The sequence below is a fragment of the Mesoplodon mirus genome, assembly GCF_964341445.2.
Source record: "Mesoplodon mirus genome assembly, chromosome: 20".
In the NCBI taxonomy this organism is placed as follows: Eukaryota; Metazoa; Chordata; class Mammalia; order Artiodactyla; family Ziphiidae; genus Mesoplodon; species Mesoplodon mirus.
In genome coordinates this window covers 38,816,958-38,830,434 of record NC_138996.1, presented here as the reverse complement: position 1 = coordinate 38,830,434, position 13,477 = coordinate 38,816,958, and positions in this window count along the sequence as shown.

Sequence of the window (13,477 nt, the reverse complement as noted above, 5' to 3'; positions counted from 1 at the left end):
CACTTAATTAGGGGACCAAAAACCATGTCCATGTCTATGTTGATGAGGACAGTGGATATGGAGCATGAAAAGAGACCAGATGGTTCTTAACATTGAGTTGCCTACCTAGCGAGAGAGGTTCTCTGATTCTTTTTCATTTCTGTTTCAGGCTGCCTCTAACATCCTTTTAATGGAGATTTTTATTTGTGCATTTCATCGCTCTTATGTGAATCTGTTGCTACTGAATATGTTGCCTACCCAGCCTCTTGTGAAAATTAGTATGGTTCTTTGTGGTTATAAATAACAACTGTATTCTTTTTGATAGAAAGGACAATTGAAGGGTTTTTTGGTTATTTTTTTTATTCTTAAACTTTGCTCATATTGATTTATTTGGATTGTTAACAATGAAACATAAAGGATTACCTCAAATAAGAGTATGTCACGTAATGTCTATTTTGCTCTTTGCTAGAAATGGACCATTACACTGCCAAGACGCATTGTTAGAGTGATTTATTTTCCTGGGTTCCACCCTCCTCCACCCGACTATGCAGAGATATGTTAGTATATTCCTCTAAAGTATTGTTTTTTTCATCGAGGATAAACAAAGAATTTGTCATGCGTACCAGAAATATTATTTATCACCAAAGTTAGTGAAAGGCTGAGACAGGTTTAACCGTGCGGTGTATACAGCAATAAATCCACTTCTGGAATTTTAAGAAGTTGAATTTAGATAGAAAGAACTCTTTTACTTTAAAGCCATAAAGCCCTTTACAAAGTCAATTATATTATTTGTCAAAAGCGAGTGGCTAGAGGTTAAGGATATTGACTTGAGAATCACAATGCCTGGGTTGAAAGGGCACCTCAATACTGCTTACTGCAGTGTGACCTTCAGCAAGTTACTTCTCTCTGCCACTGTTTCTTCAAATGTCAAAAAAGGAAAATAACAGTCACCATCTCATAGGGTTATTATGAGGATAAAAAGAGTTAATGTATGTAAAGCATTTAGAATATGGCTGGGCACATAATTCCCCCTCGATATGTTAGCTTTTATAATGATTTGAGTGACTATTGTTCTACTCTTTGGTAGAGTAATTATCAAGTGATATTTATTATATAAGCTTAGGCTTTGCTGAATGTGAAATATCATAATGCCTCAATTTTCCTGAACTCAGCAGAAAATCAGATAGTGATAAAAAATATGAGTAGCAAGTAGATATCACAAATTTTATGCACAATATCTGAACTATGTTAGCTATACACAAGAGCCTCAGGTTGGTTATTTTGTTTGCTTTTTTGTTTTTTTTTTAAGGTCTGGCACTGTGCTACAAGTGAGGCAAAGATACAAGACTCCTTACCCTTAAGCAACTTGTAATGTAGTTGAAAAGGAAATAAGAATAAATACAATATCAGGTAATACAGAATTATTTCTATGAGAAAGTGACAACAGGAGAGAGATGAGGGAAGTCATGTTATTTTTGGCAGGAAGGCAAACTTTTGGAACACTGTCCATGCTGTATCATCTTATGTGAACCCACACTGCTGTCTGGCGATATTTTTATTCAATTTTAGAATTATGAGCTCTTGCCTCTCTACAAAGTTTTACTATCAGCCTAACAGTGAATGTCCTATTTCTAATTATTTGTACTGCTGAAAATCATAATTAGTGTAACAAACGTTTATTGAGTACGAATTAAGGTAGCGCACAGGAAGAGAGCAGCATGGAGGCTTTATTTGAGTACCCTGAGGATAATAAGAGAATGACCCAACCATAGAAGACTCAGAATAGCCAAAGCAATCTTAAAAAACAACAAAGCTGTAGGTATCATGCTCCCTGATTTCAAATTATATTACAAAGTTATAGTAATCTAAACAGTATGGTATTGGCATGCAAATGGACATAGATCAGTGGAACAGAATAGAGAGCCCAGAACAAACATGGTCAATGATTTATGTGAAAGGAGCCAAGAATACACAATGGGGAAAGAAAAGTATCTTCAATAAATGGTGGTGGGAAAACTGGACAGCTACATACAAAAGAATAAGACTGGATCCCTTATTTACGGACCCCTAACCATACATAAGCAATACTTCAAAATGGATCAAAGACTTGAAGGTAGGAACTATAGCCATAAAACTCTTAGAAGAGAACAGAAGTGGTAAGCTTTTTTATTTAAAAATTTTTTTTTCTTGGAGTATAGTTGATTTACAATGTTGTATTAGTTTCAGGTGTACAGCAAAGTGAATCAGTTATACATATATGCACTTCTTTTTTTTTTAGATTCTTTTCCCATATAGCCATTACAGAGTATTGAGTAGAGTTCCCTGTGCTATACAGCAGATTCTTATTAGTTACCCATTTTATATATAGTAGCGTGTATATGTCAATCCCAATCTCCCAATTTATCCCTCCCCCCCAACTTATCCCCTGGTAACCATGATGGTTTTCTACATCCGTGACTCTACCTCTGTTTTGTAAATAAGTTCATTTGTACCTTTTTTTTTTTAGATTCCACATATAAGCAATATCATATTATATTTGTCTTTCTTTGTCTGACTTCACATATTTTATGACAAAATACTTGCAAACGAAGCAGTAAGCTCTTTGACATTGGTTTTGGAGACAATTTTTTGTATTTGATGCCAAATATACAAGTGGGACTGCATCAAAGTAAAAAGCTCTGCACAGCAAAGGAAACCATCAACAAAATGGAGTTAACCCAGTGAATGAGAGAAAGTATTTGCAAATCATATCCGTTAATGGGTTAATACTCAAAATACAAAAATGAACTCACATAACGTTATAGCAAAAAAACAAATCTGATTAAACAATAAGATCTGAAAAGACATATTTCCAAAGAAAACATACAGGTGGCCAACAGTTACACGAAAAGGTGTTCAACATCACCAGTCGCCAGAGAAATGCAAATCAGAACCAAAATGAGGTGTCACTTCACACCTGTCAGAATGGCTATCCACAAAAAGACAACAAACAACAAGTGTCGGTGAGGATGTAGAGAAAAGGGAACCCCTGTGTACTGTTGCTGGGAATGTAAATTGATGCAGCCACTGTGGAAAACAGTATAAAGGTTCCTCCAAAAATTAAAAGTAGAACTACCATACGATCCAGCAATTCCACTTTAGGGAATATGTGTGAAGGAAGCAAAACATTATGTCAAAGAGATATCTATACCTCCATGTTCACTGCAACATTATTTGTAATAGCCAAGATATGGAAACAATCTAAGAGTCTGCTGATGGATGAACAGACAAAAAAGAGGTGGTACGCATATACAGTGGAATGAAATTCAGCCATGAAAAAGAAGGAAATCCTGCCATTTGCAACAACATGGATGGGCCTTAAGGGCTTTATGCTAAGTGAAATAAGTCAGACAAAGCAAGACAAATAGTGTGTATCTCACTTATAATTGAAATCCAAAAAACAACCGCCATCACCAAATAACCAAGCTCATGGATACAGAGAACACTGTAATTACTGGGGGGAGAAATAGATGAAGGGGGTTAAAACACACAAACTTCCAGCTATAAAAAAATAAGTCATGGGGATGGAATATGCAGCAATGGTGACTACAGTTAATGATACTGAATTGTATATTTGAAAGTTGGCTAAGAGAAGAGGTCTTAAAAGTTTTCACGACTAAGAAAAAAAAATGTAGCAATGTATGGTGATGGATGACAACTAGACTTATTATAAGCATTTTGCAACATACCCAGATATGTAATCATTATGTTGTATACCTAGAACTCTATAATGCCATTTGTCAATTACATCTAAATTAAAAAGTACTACTAAAAATGAACAAAACAGTTTAAGTACTAAGAATAAGGAAACAGGTGACACAGTGCCAGTGGATGGAGAGGCCATTTCATTTTGCATGGCCATGAAACTACGCTCAGAAGATGTGACACTTGATCTAAGATAGGAATGAATGACAAGCAGCAGCCAGTCTCGGAGGGTCTAGCAGCAGAACCTTCCAGGAAGAAGGAAGCACAGAGGGAAGGCCTGAAAAAAGATAAAAATATTACTATCTGTGAAGAGAAAGCCTACAAGTGAGAAGTCTTCTGAATAAGGTCTGGAAGTTGGGCATGCAACCAGGTTTTGAGTTAAGGGCTATTTTGCAAGTGCAACTGGACAACAGTGAGGTTTGGAATGAGGGGTAACATGATCCAATTTACGTTTTTAAAACAATTCTTTAGTTGTTGTGTGAAGTGATAGCAGGGGTCAAGGGTAGAAACTGGGACAGGAGTTAAGAAGCTACTTCAGTGACCAAGCAAGAAGTGATGGGGCTTGGACATGCCAGCTGCAACAGTGATGGAGAGACACAGATGATGGCAGAATGACGTTTGGATGCAGAGCTCACAGGATTCGGTGATGGATTGGAGGTGAGAATGACAGAGACAGGAATGAAGTCCTAGGTCTCAAGAAGGCAAACTAGATTATGCCACCATTTACCAAGATGGGATTGAGGGAGGAAAACACATAACTGGGGAAGAAAATACCGATTTATATTTTAGCCTTATCTAGTGTGAGGACCACACTGACACGTAAGTGGTAACGTTGCATACATGGTTCTAGAAAAGAACATGTGGGGTCTACAGGGTGTTTCAACGTCCACTATTCACTTTTAAGCTAGATGTTTTTGTTGTAGCTGTGGGACTGTCCTACGCTCTGAACTAGCCCACAAAGCACACATGCATCTCCTGCCCCTCTCTGCTGGATGACACTATATGCCCACCCACGTGTGACAAAGTGTTTCCAGACACTGCTGAATGGCAGGAAGTATGGGAAGGCAAGATTTCTCTGGGTTGAGAATCACCAGTCTTGAGATATACATTTAGATGTAAAAATAAAGACTGAATTTGACACCGGCGATATGGACTATCTCATTTTGAGAAGCAGGGGGGAAATAGTAGATGGCTCACCCCGGGGGACTCTAAAATTAGAAACTGACCAGAGGAAGAGGCTCTGGCAAAGAAGACAATTGAGGCAGAAATTAAACCTGATAAGTGTGGTGGGTTGGAATCCTAGAGAAGCAGCTCTTGCCAGCAGGAGAGAGCGAGCATATGTGGTTCATACGAATGAGTTTGATTAGGTAAACAAGGGCAGAAAAATAATCGCTTCCAGATCGGCGTCTTAAGAGAACTGGCCTCTAAAAGTCATGAGGCAGCCTCAGTGTAAGAATTTCCATCATCTTAAATTATTTTAGCAAGATATTCTGCTTGGGTAAGAGTCTGACAAGAGATGAGAGGTGGTTGGTTGGTTATCAGCCTCTTCTCAATTTCTTTAGCTGTGTTTGAGGCTTGGTGCTCAAGGGGCCAGTAGCAGGTGAGGTTGGAGCTAATGCTTCTCTCAGGAATTTGCACAAAGGACTGAGATACCTCTAGGGGGACCCTGAGCTCCCACCTGTCCCTTGAATTGGAATGCTATACAAACATGTCCGATGTCTACACTGCTGCTGTGACCAAGGCCAGACTGCAGAAAAAGGCAAAGTGTTCGTGGGAGGGAAGTTACCCTGAGGTTGAAAGGAGTCTGGGAAAGTCCACTGGTCTCCAAGGACAAAGAGTCAGAGGGGAGAGCTACCCTGAACCCAACACCTTTCTGACACTGAAAACTTTCTTGTCTGCCACCCTGATCCTGTGCACATTTGGGGAGGAAATGCTATGTGTGTATGAATTGAATGAGCTGCATTTCCAAGAATGCTGAAGTCTCAGGCTTGAGAAGCCTGACTTCATCCACCCAAAAAAGCAGCTGTCTCAATTCAAAAACAGCACGAGGACAGGAGGAGGAGGAAGCTTCTGAACACTGTGACTAGGTGGGTTGGTGGCACCTGGAACTCGGCCAACAGCAATAGCAACAAGTTCAGACCTCCAAGACCACCGTAAGTAATGCTGACCTAGATTTTCAGTTCCATCATGACTGATCTCGCTCCGATATCTGAGGTAACAAGGGACAGATAGGGAAGTGGATCTGTACACAGGTGGGTGGAGAGGCCTGGGAGGTAAGTGAGGAGAGGTTGAAGAATTCAGTCACACAGCAACTTACTGCATATATATATTTTCCCTCTAGAGTTAAATATGCCGGATGAAGGGATATACAGACTTATAATTTTAATAGCTACTGACAGATTATACTTTAAAAATTTATAATTCATAACCCACTAGTAAATTAATAGTGCCAATTTCCCTAAACTTTCACCAGCTCTAGATGTGAATCCTCCTTAATTCTGGCAGTCTGATGTGTGGGGAAAAAAAATGCTATCTCACTCTTGCTCTAACCCAGCAGTCCCCAACCATTCTGGCACCGGGGGCCGGTTTCGGGGAAGGCAGTTTTCCCACGGACTGGGTGGGAATGGCTCAGGCCATGATGCCAGCGACGGGGAGCTACGGGAAGCAGTGGGGAGTGATGAGGAGAGATGGGGAGCGACGGGGAGCAACGGGGAGAGACGGGGAGCGACGGGGAGTGACGGGAAGCAGTGGGGAGTGATGAGGAGAGATGGGGAGCGACGGGGAGCGACGGGGAGAGACGGGGAGCGACGGGGAGAGACGGGGAGTGACGGGGAGTGACGGGGAGTGACGGGGAGCGACGGGGAGTGACGGGGAGTGACGGGGCATGACGGGGAGCGACGGGGAGCCATGGGGAGCGACGGAGTGTCATGGGGAGCGACAGGGAGCGGCGGGGAACGACGGGGAGCAGTGGGGAGTGATGAGGAGGGACGGGGAGCGGCGGGGAGCGACGGGGAGCGACGGGGAGCGGTGGGGAGCGATGAGGAGGGACGGGGAGCAACGGGGAGGGACGGGGAGCGACGGGGAGCGGTGGCGAGCGACGGGGAGTGGCAGACGAAGCTTCACTCGCTCTCCCGCCGCTCACCTCCTGCTGTGCGGCCCGGTCCCTAACAGGCCGCGGACCAGTATCAGTCCATGGCCCGGGGATTGGGGACTCCTACTCCAATTAGTATTTTATGGCCACTACTGAAGGCAAACTTCTTTTCATATAGAGCTTATTTGTATTTCCTTTCCTGGAAATTGCCTATTCACACTCTTTGCCTATTTTTCTGATAGACTCCTGATCTATTTCATACTCATTTGTAGAAGCTCTATATATTAGGGACATTAATCTTTGTCATACTTCAAAAGATCACCTCATTTAACATGCGTGTATTTCTGTGAAACAGTTCAGATGTTCCCTTACATCATCAATGCAGGCCCGATACCATCCCCCAAGGGACTGAGAACTTACACAACTCTGTTGTGAAAATTTGGGAATGTAACCCCAAGACTAACATTCCCATGTTAGGAGTGGTGGTCTAAATTAGGTGATGGTCTGAATTATTAAGATGTAGGTTATTAACATGGTTTTTTTTTGTTGTTGGTGGTGGGTTTTTTTTGTGGTACGCGGGTCTCTCACTGTTGTGGCCTCTCCCGTTGCGGAGCACAGGCTCCGGATGCGCAGGCTCAGCAGCCATGGCTCACGGGCCCAGCCGCTCCATGGCATGTGGGATCTTCCCGGACCGGGGCACGAACCCATGTCCCCTGCATCTGCAGGCGGACTCTCAACCACTGTGCCACCAGGGAAGCCCAACATGGTTTTTTAGAACAGGACTGGCAAAAAAATTAACAAGCTGGTTGCTCTAGGATAAGGATGTGGCTCATCACGCTTCTGTTTTGAAAGACACTGGATCTCTCTAAACAGTCATGAGTCTCTTCGTTTAAGGTAGATTTCCAATGGACTTCCCTGGTGGCGCAGTGGTTAAGAATCCACCTGCCAATGCAGGGGACACGGGTTCAAGCTCTGGTCCGGGAGGATCCCACATGCCGTGGAGCAACTAAGCCCGTGTGCCACAACTACTGAGCCCACGGGACACAACTACTGAAGTTCGCGCACCTAAAGCTCAGGCTCCGCAACAAGAGAAGCCACCACAGTGAGAAGCCCGTGCACCACAACGAAGAGTGGCCCCCGCTCATCGCAACCAGAGAAAGCCTGTGCGCAACAAAGACCAAAATAAATAAATAAAATTAATTAAAAACAAACAAACAAAAAAAAGGTAGATTTCCCAAACAAAATGTGTTCCCTGAGGTCCTATTATGTGTTAAGGGAGAAAAAAAAGTCTGTGGCCAAATATATTTGCAAGTGCTTTTGTATGAAGTGTTTTTATTGAAGGATTTTATAGACACTTTTAAATGCTAATGTTCAGGGCCTCCCTGGTGGCGCAGTGGTTGAGAGTCCGCCTGCCGATGCAGGGGATACGGGTTCGTGCCCCGGTCTGGGAGGATCCCATATGCCGCGGAGCGGCTGGGCCCGTGAGCCATGGCCGCTGGGCCTGCGCATCCGGAGCCTGTGCTCCGCAACGGGAGAGGCCACAACAGTGAGAGGCCCACATACCGCAAAAATAAAAAAAAATAAAAAAAAATAAAAATAAAAATAAATAAATAAATGCTAATGTTCATTATCAAGCTCTAATAAAATTTGAATGTGTAGAATTCCCCAAATTATTGGACTATAGCCCTTTGAGATTTTCCAGAGTATACCACCAGAGCTAGTATTCACAGAATAAAATTTTTATAAATGCTGACTTAAGGAAATATCTATACACTCCCTTGTAAATGAATAGCTTTTCTTGAATATTTGCCTTCGCCTTGCCATCGTGTCACTACAAATCACCCAGAGACAACAACAAAACTTATATAAAATTACTAGGGGACCATTTGAGAAGATTCATAAATTCAAAGTGTGAGTTGAGTTGGAAGAACCTTAGTGTAGTTAGAAGTTATAGAGTCATTGTGTGTGTGTGTGTGTGTGTGTGTGTGTGTATGCAAGACCTGTATCTCCATGAAGGTTATGAAAAGGGGTCCTCTTAACTCAAAGAATCTATGGAGTGATAGGTACACAAAGATGAGAAATTTACTGACAAGCCTTTACTAAATATATAGCGCTAAAACAAAATATAATGTTTAATGTATGCGGGCCTCTCACTGCTGTGGCCTCTCCCGTTGCAGAGCACAGGCTCCGGACGTGCAGGCTCAGCGGCCATGGCTCAAAGGCCCAGCCGCTCCGCGGCATGTGGGATCTTCCCGGACCGGGGCACAAACCTGTGTCCCCTGCATCGGCAGGCGGACTCTCAACCACTGAGCCACCAGGGAAGCCCTGTCTTATTTTTACAAATTTATTTGCTGTAAGTTTTCAGGACCTACCCTGAATTCACTTGTTAATATAATTTTAAAATTTAGTTTTAATTTTTCCCACTTTAAGTTCACATTTATGAAGAAAGGAGGTAAAATGATAAGGGACTAATATGCTTAAGAGCGTTATCATAAATAACCTCCATCGACATGAGTTGTTCATTGTCCATTTAATTAGCAGGTACTATTGATAAATGTAAGTAAATCATGGATAATTACTCACCTGGGTCCCTAAGTTTGCCATTTTACCTGTAGCTTTCAATAATTACTGGTCCCTTCACTCTTTAGCTCATAGAAACACTCCTAAAAAGCAAGATTATGCCTTGCCTATTAAAGTCACTGCCCGCACCTCAGAAACTGCAGTAAATGCTTTCACAAGTAGCATTTCCAATGAATAATGCTGAAATCAGACTTTTTTTTTTCATTGAAAGTGCCTCAAGTAGTTGGCTCCTTTCCCATCGGCTACTTTGTAACTGCGAATATGACAACATGACGGTGATTCACAGATGCCAAAATATGACGAGCAGAGCAAATCTGTGTTCCAGATATGATAAGGTGAGAAAAACGGAACTCTTGGCCCCAGGTGATTTCCATGAAGACACCTACGTACAGTGGGGCTCACTATCTATCCCATGCAGCCGTCAACTTTAATAACCAGAGAGGGAGAGAAACACATCTAAAAATGCAAATGGATGAAAAAATAAAACTGGGTTGCATAGTAACATCTTAAGCAGATTTGAGCGATGTATGTTTGGAAAGCCTAAGCTTCTGCCCTGGAAAATGCTTTTTGTCATATTCAACACATATTGGGTTAGAACTGAGAAAAATACATCCAAATTATGAGTGGCTTTAAAAAATTCCTTCTCCAGTCCACCAGCCTTGTAAACTATGTGATATTAAGCGAAGTAACAGCTTGTTTTGGGTTTTTATCACAATATTTAGAAGCTTATTTTAAATGTGCATCTGCTTCACAGCTGAAGGACTACAGTTACATCACTGGTACAGAAAAAAAATAGATCATCAACTTACATCTTCAAAAGATCAGCTATACGTTCATACATACCACTTCTCAGTTGTGCAATCTAGTATTTAGGAATAACAGAATCACAAATTATACAAGGCTGCTTTTACTTGTTGTACATATACATTTATGTACAATTCTATGCATATATTCTGATTCCCAGCGAGTCTGACTGGCAATTTAAGTCATATAAGCTCATTTATGGTCAGAATTTATACTTAAAAATCAATGGCTAGGCTTTCATTAGATATAACATAATATATATGCATATTACAGTGACTTTACCAGAATCATGGGAAAATTAAAGGTATTTTTATGCCAAACTCTGAGTCTAAATACACTCTTCAAAATCCAATTTGTAAATAAGAAAAGGCAATATTTCTTTTAATTCATCACATTGGCATTATTTGGATATGTCTCATGTTACACAACTGTAGTGTTTTGGAAAACTACACAGTACAGGAAAAAAAAATAATTTTGGTGTAGATGTTTTCCTAATTGGTTTCCAAGAAATGTTCCGTGTCAATTTTTATGTCGAGATGTAAATAAATTGAGAAGTTATTTAGAAATGGCAAGCTCTGTGAGACAAGAAGCCTTGTTTGTTTACCACTGTATTCTAACACTTAGCATAGTGCCAAGTATATAGTACATATTTAATAAGTATTTGTGGAACGAATTAATGAATAAATAATTGAAGTCAGTTAAAAAAGAAACAAGGCTTAACCAAAATATTTCACAAAATATACAAACTTAGCAATTAATATAAGATATTAATAAAGTATCTTATGCCTAACTCTGTAAGTTAACTTAAAAATTGGATTTTTTGGCAAGGAATTACTCAATATTTATCTTTATTTTTCTCTTTTTGGGTGGCAGGCTGTGGGAAAAAGAACCACTTACCACTTAGAAACCATACTTTCAAGTGCAGTTTCAAAAATACTTGAATTCTACAATACAGTGCTGCTTATTCACGGCAAGTCTACGAAAAAAGGCTCATTCAGCACCCAACTGCACCTCTTCTTCTCAGCCAATATGGCACCCAGGGCTGAGACAAGGGCCATAGGATCTCCACAGTAAGATGTTCCATTAAACATTCACCTATGCACGTTTCACACACTTCTGACAGCATAGTTTTATTCTTATTATTGGGTGCTTACTATAACCTAAGCACACACCGACTTCTATATAAGTATGATCTCACTGAAGTCAGCACTAGTATTAACCCCGTTATACAGACAAGAAAATAAAGGCTCAGATAGGTGAGGAACTTATCCAAGGTCATCGATCAAGGAAGTCGTGGCATAGGGCATTTAACTAACAGGCAGAAAAAAAAAATAATAACTCATTATCTCTCAGCTAGACAGAAGAATCATTACAAAGAAGGGTACCAGAAGTCAAGAGAAGAGAGAAGTTTAGAGAGACTAAAAGAATGTACACAAAAGTAGAAAAGAAAAAGGAGGGGGGGTCACCAAACAGTTTTAATTCGAAATACAAAGGAACATGTAAAAGCTACTAGATTAACTTATATAGATCATAGTTAAAGGACCAAAACATTCAAGGTAACATTTGAATGTAACATGGAATCAGGTTAGTACTAAGCTCTAACAGTTCTTTTTTTTTTTTCTTAGTTTGAGGTATTGGTTATTACTATGATCTACATCACCTCATAAGATATGGACTTTTACCACTAATAGAATAGATTTTATAATTTAATATAGCAAAGGGCTATCATTAATATATAAAACCATTAATATTTAACATCCCAATATAAGTTATTATGCCAAAGTGGCCCAGAGGAAGAAAAGAAAGTCCAAGTGTGGAATTAAATCTATGTTCAAAACTAACACTTCAGGAAAGCCTCTCATTTGATTGGATTTGTAGCATAGTTACTTTGCAAGTAAATAAAGACACAGATTTCTCTCTCCTCTTTTTCTGGGTTTCTTTCTCTTTCCCTCCATTCCTTTCTGCTCTTTTTTCTTTCTCTCCTATTACTCTCTTTATCCATTAAAGCATATGTACATTAAATGAATCTACAAAGAAGTTCTGCAACGTTGAAAACTTCATGCACTACTTGATATTAAAAACTGATCCTAAGAGATACTTCTATTAAATACCACCTTTGGCTACTATGTTATAAAATCTAGTATTAAAATCCTCACCATGAGCAAATGCAGAGAGGGGGTGACTAGTATACTGTGTAAGGGAAATAATTAGGGTACATCAATACATACTGGGATTGGATTAGATTGGATTAAAGGATCCTTGCTTGGCAGTCTAAGAATTTTCGACTTTACTCAAATGGCCAGTGTCACGTGCTTGAAAAGTCTGACAGCCAGTGCTTGGATCCTTCAGGAAAGAAAAAAAATCTAGGAGCTGGGAAATTATTTAGGAAGCCCATTAAGTTGTGCACAAAATTGTACATGTTGGGCTTCCCTGGTGGCGCAGTGGTTGAGAGTCCGCCTGCCGGTGCAGGGGACACAGGTTCGTGCCCCGGTCCGGGAAGATCCCACATGCCGCGGAGCAGCTGGGCCCGTGAGCCATGGCTGCTGAGCCTGCGCGTCCGGAGCCTGTGCTCCGCAATGGGAGGGGCCACAACGGTGAGAGGCCCGCGTACCGCAAAAAAAAAACAAAAAAAAAACTGTGCATGTGTCTGTCATTACTGATCAAAATTAGATTTAAGATGTTTACCTTGTTCTGAAAATTAGTCATTCAAAAATCGTGACAAACAACACAGACTATTATATTAGGCACTGATTATACCTCATATGTCATATGACTGCATGGATTACAGAAGAGGTCTCAAGGAGTAATAATGCTGGAGCATGTTTAGAACAAAAATATGTCTTAGAGGTTAAGAGAAAGAGAGAAAGGGGGAGAGAGACTGTCAGAATCCTGTGAAAACTTGCCTACTGCACTGAAAAATTACCCTCTAGTGAACTGCCTTCAGGCTGCATTTTCAGAAATTATATTCTAGTAGTGGTCCATTTTTCAACCAGAAGGATGATATTTTTCTCCATCAATTTGATTCCCAGTCAATACTTCTTATACATAACATGATCTAGGTATTTCAGTTAAAAATAACCAAGGTTAAAATGTCTCATAAATACATAGTATCATTAAACATAGCCACATAAGGTGAGTGCCAACATTTCACTGCTGAAGCTAAATGTGTTATTGGTCTGTTTGTTTCAGCAAAAACAGCGAAGCCCATTCCATACAGTTCCCAGTGTCAGCAGCTGCCATTCTTTTCCCTATCCAAACAGGAGATGTGCTAGTTAGTGA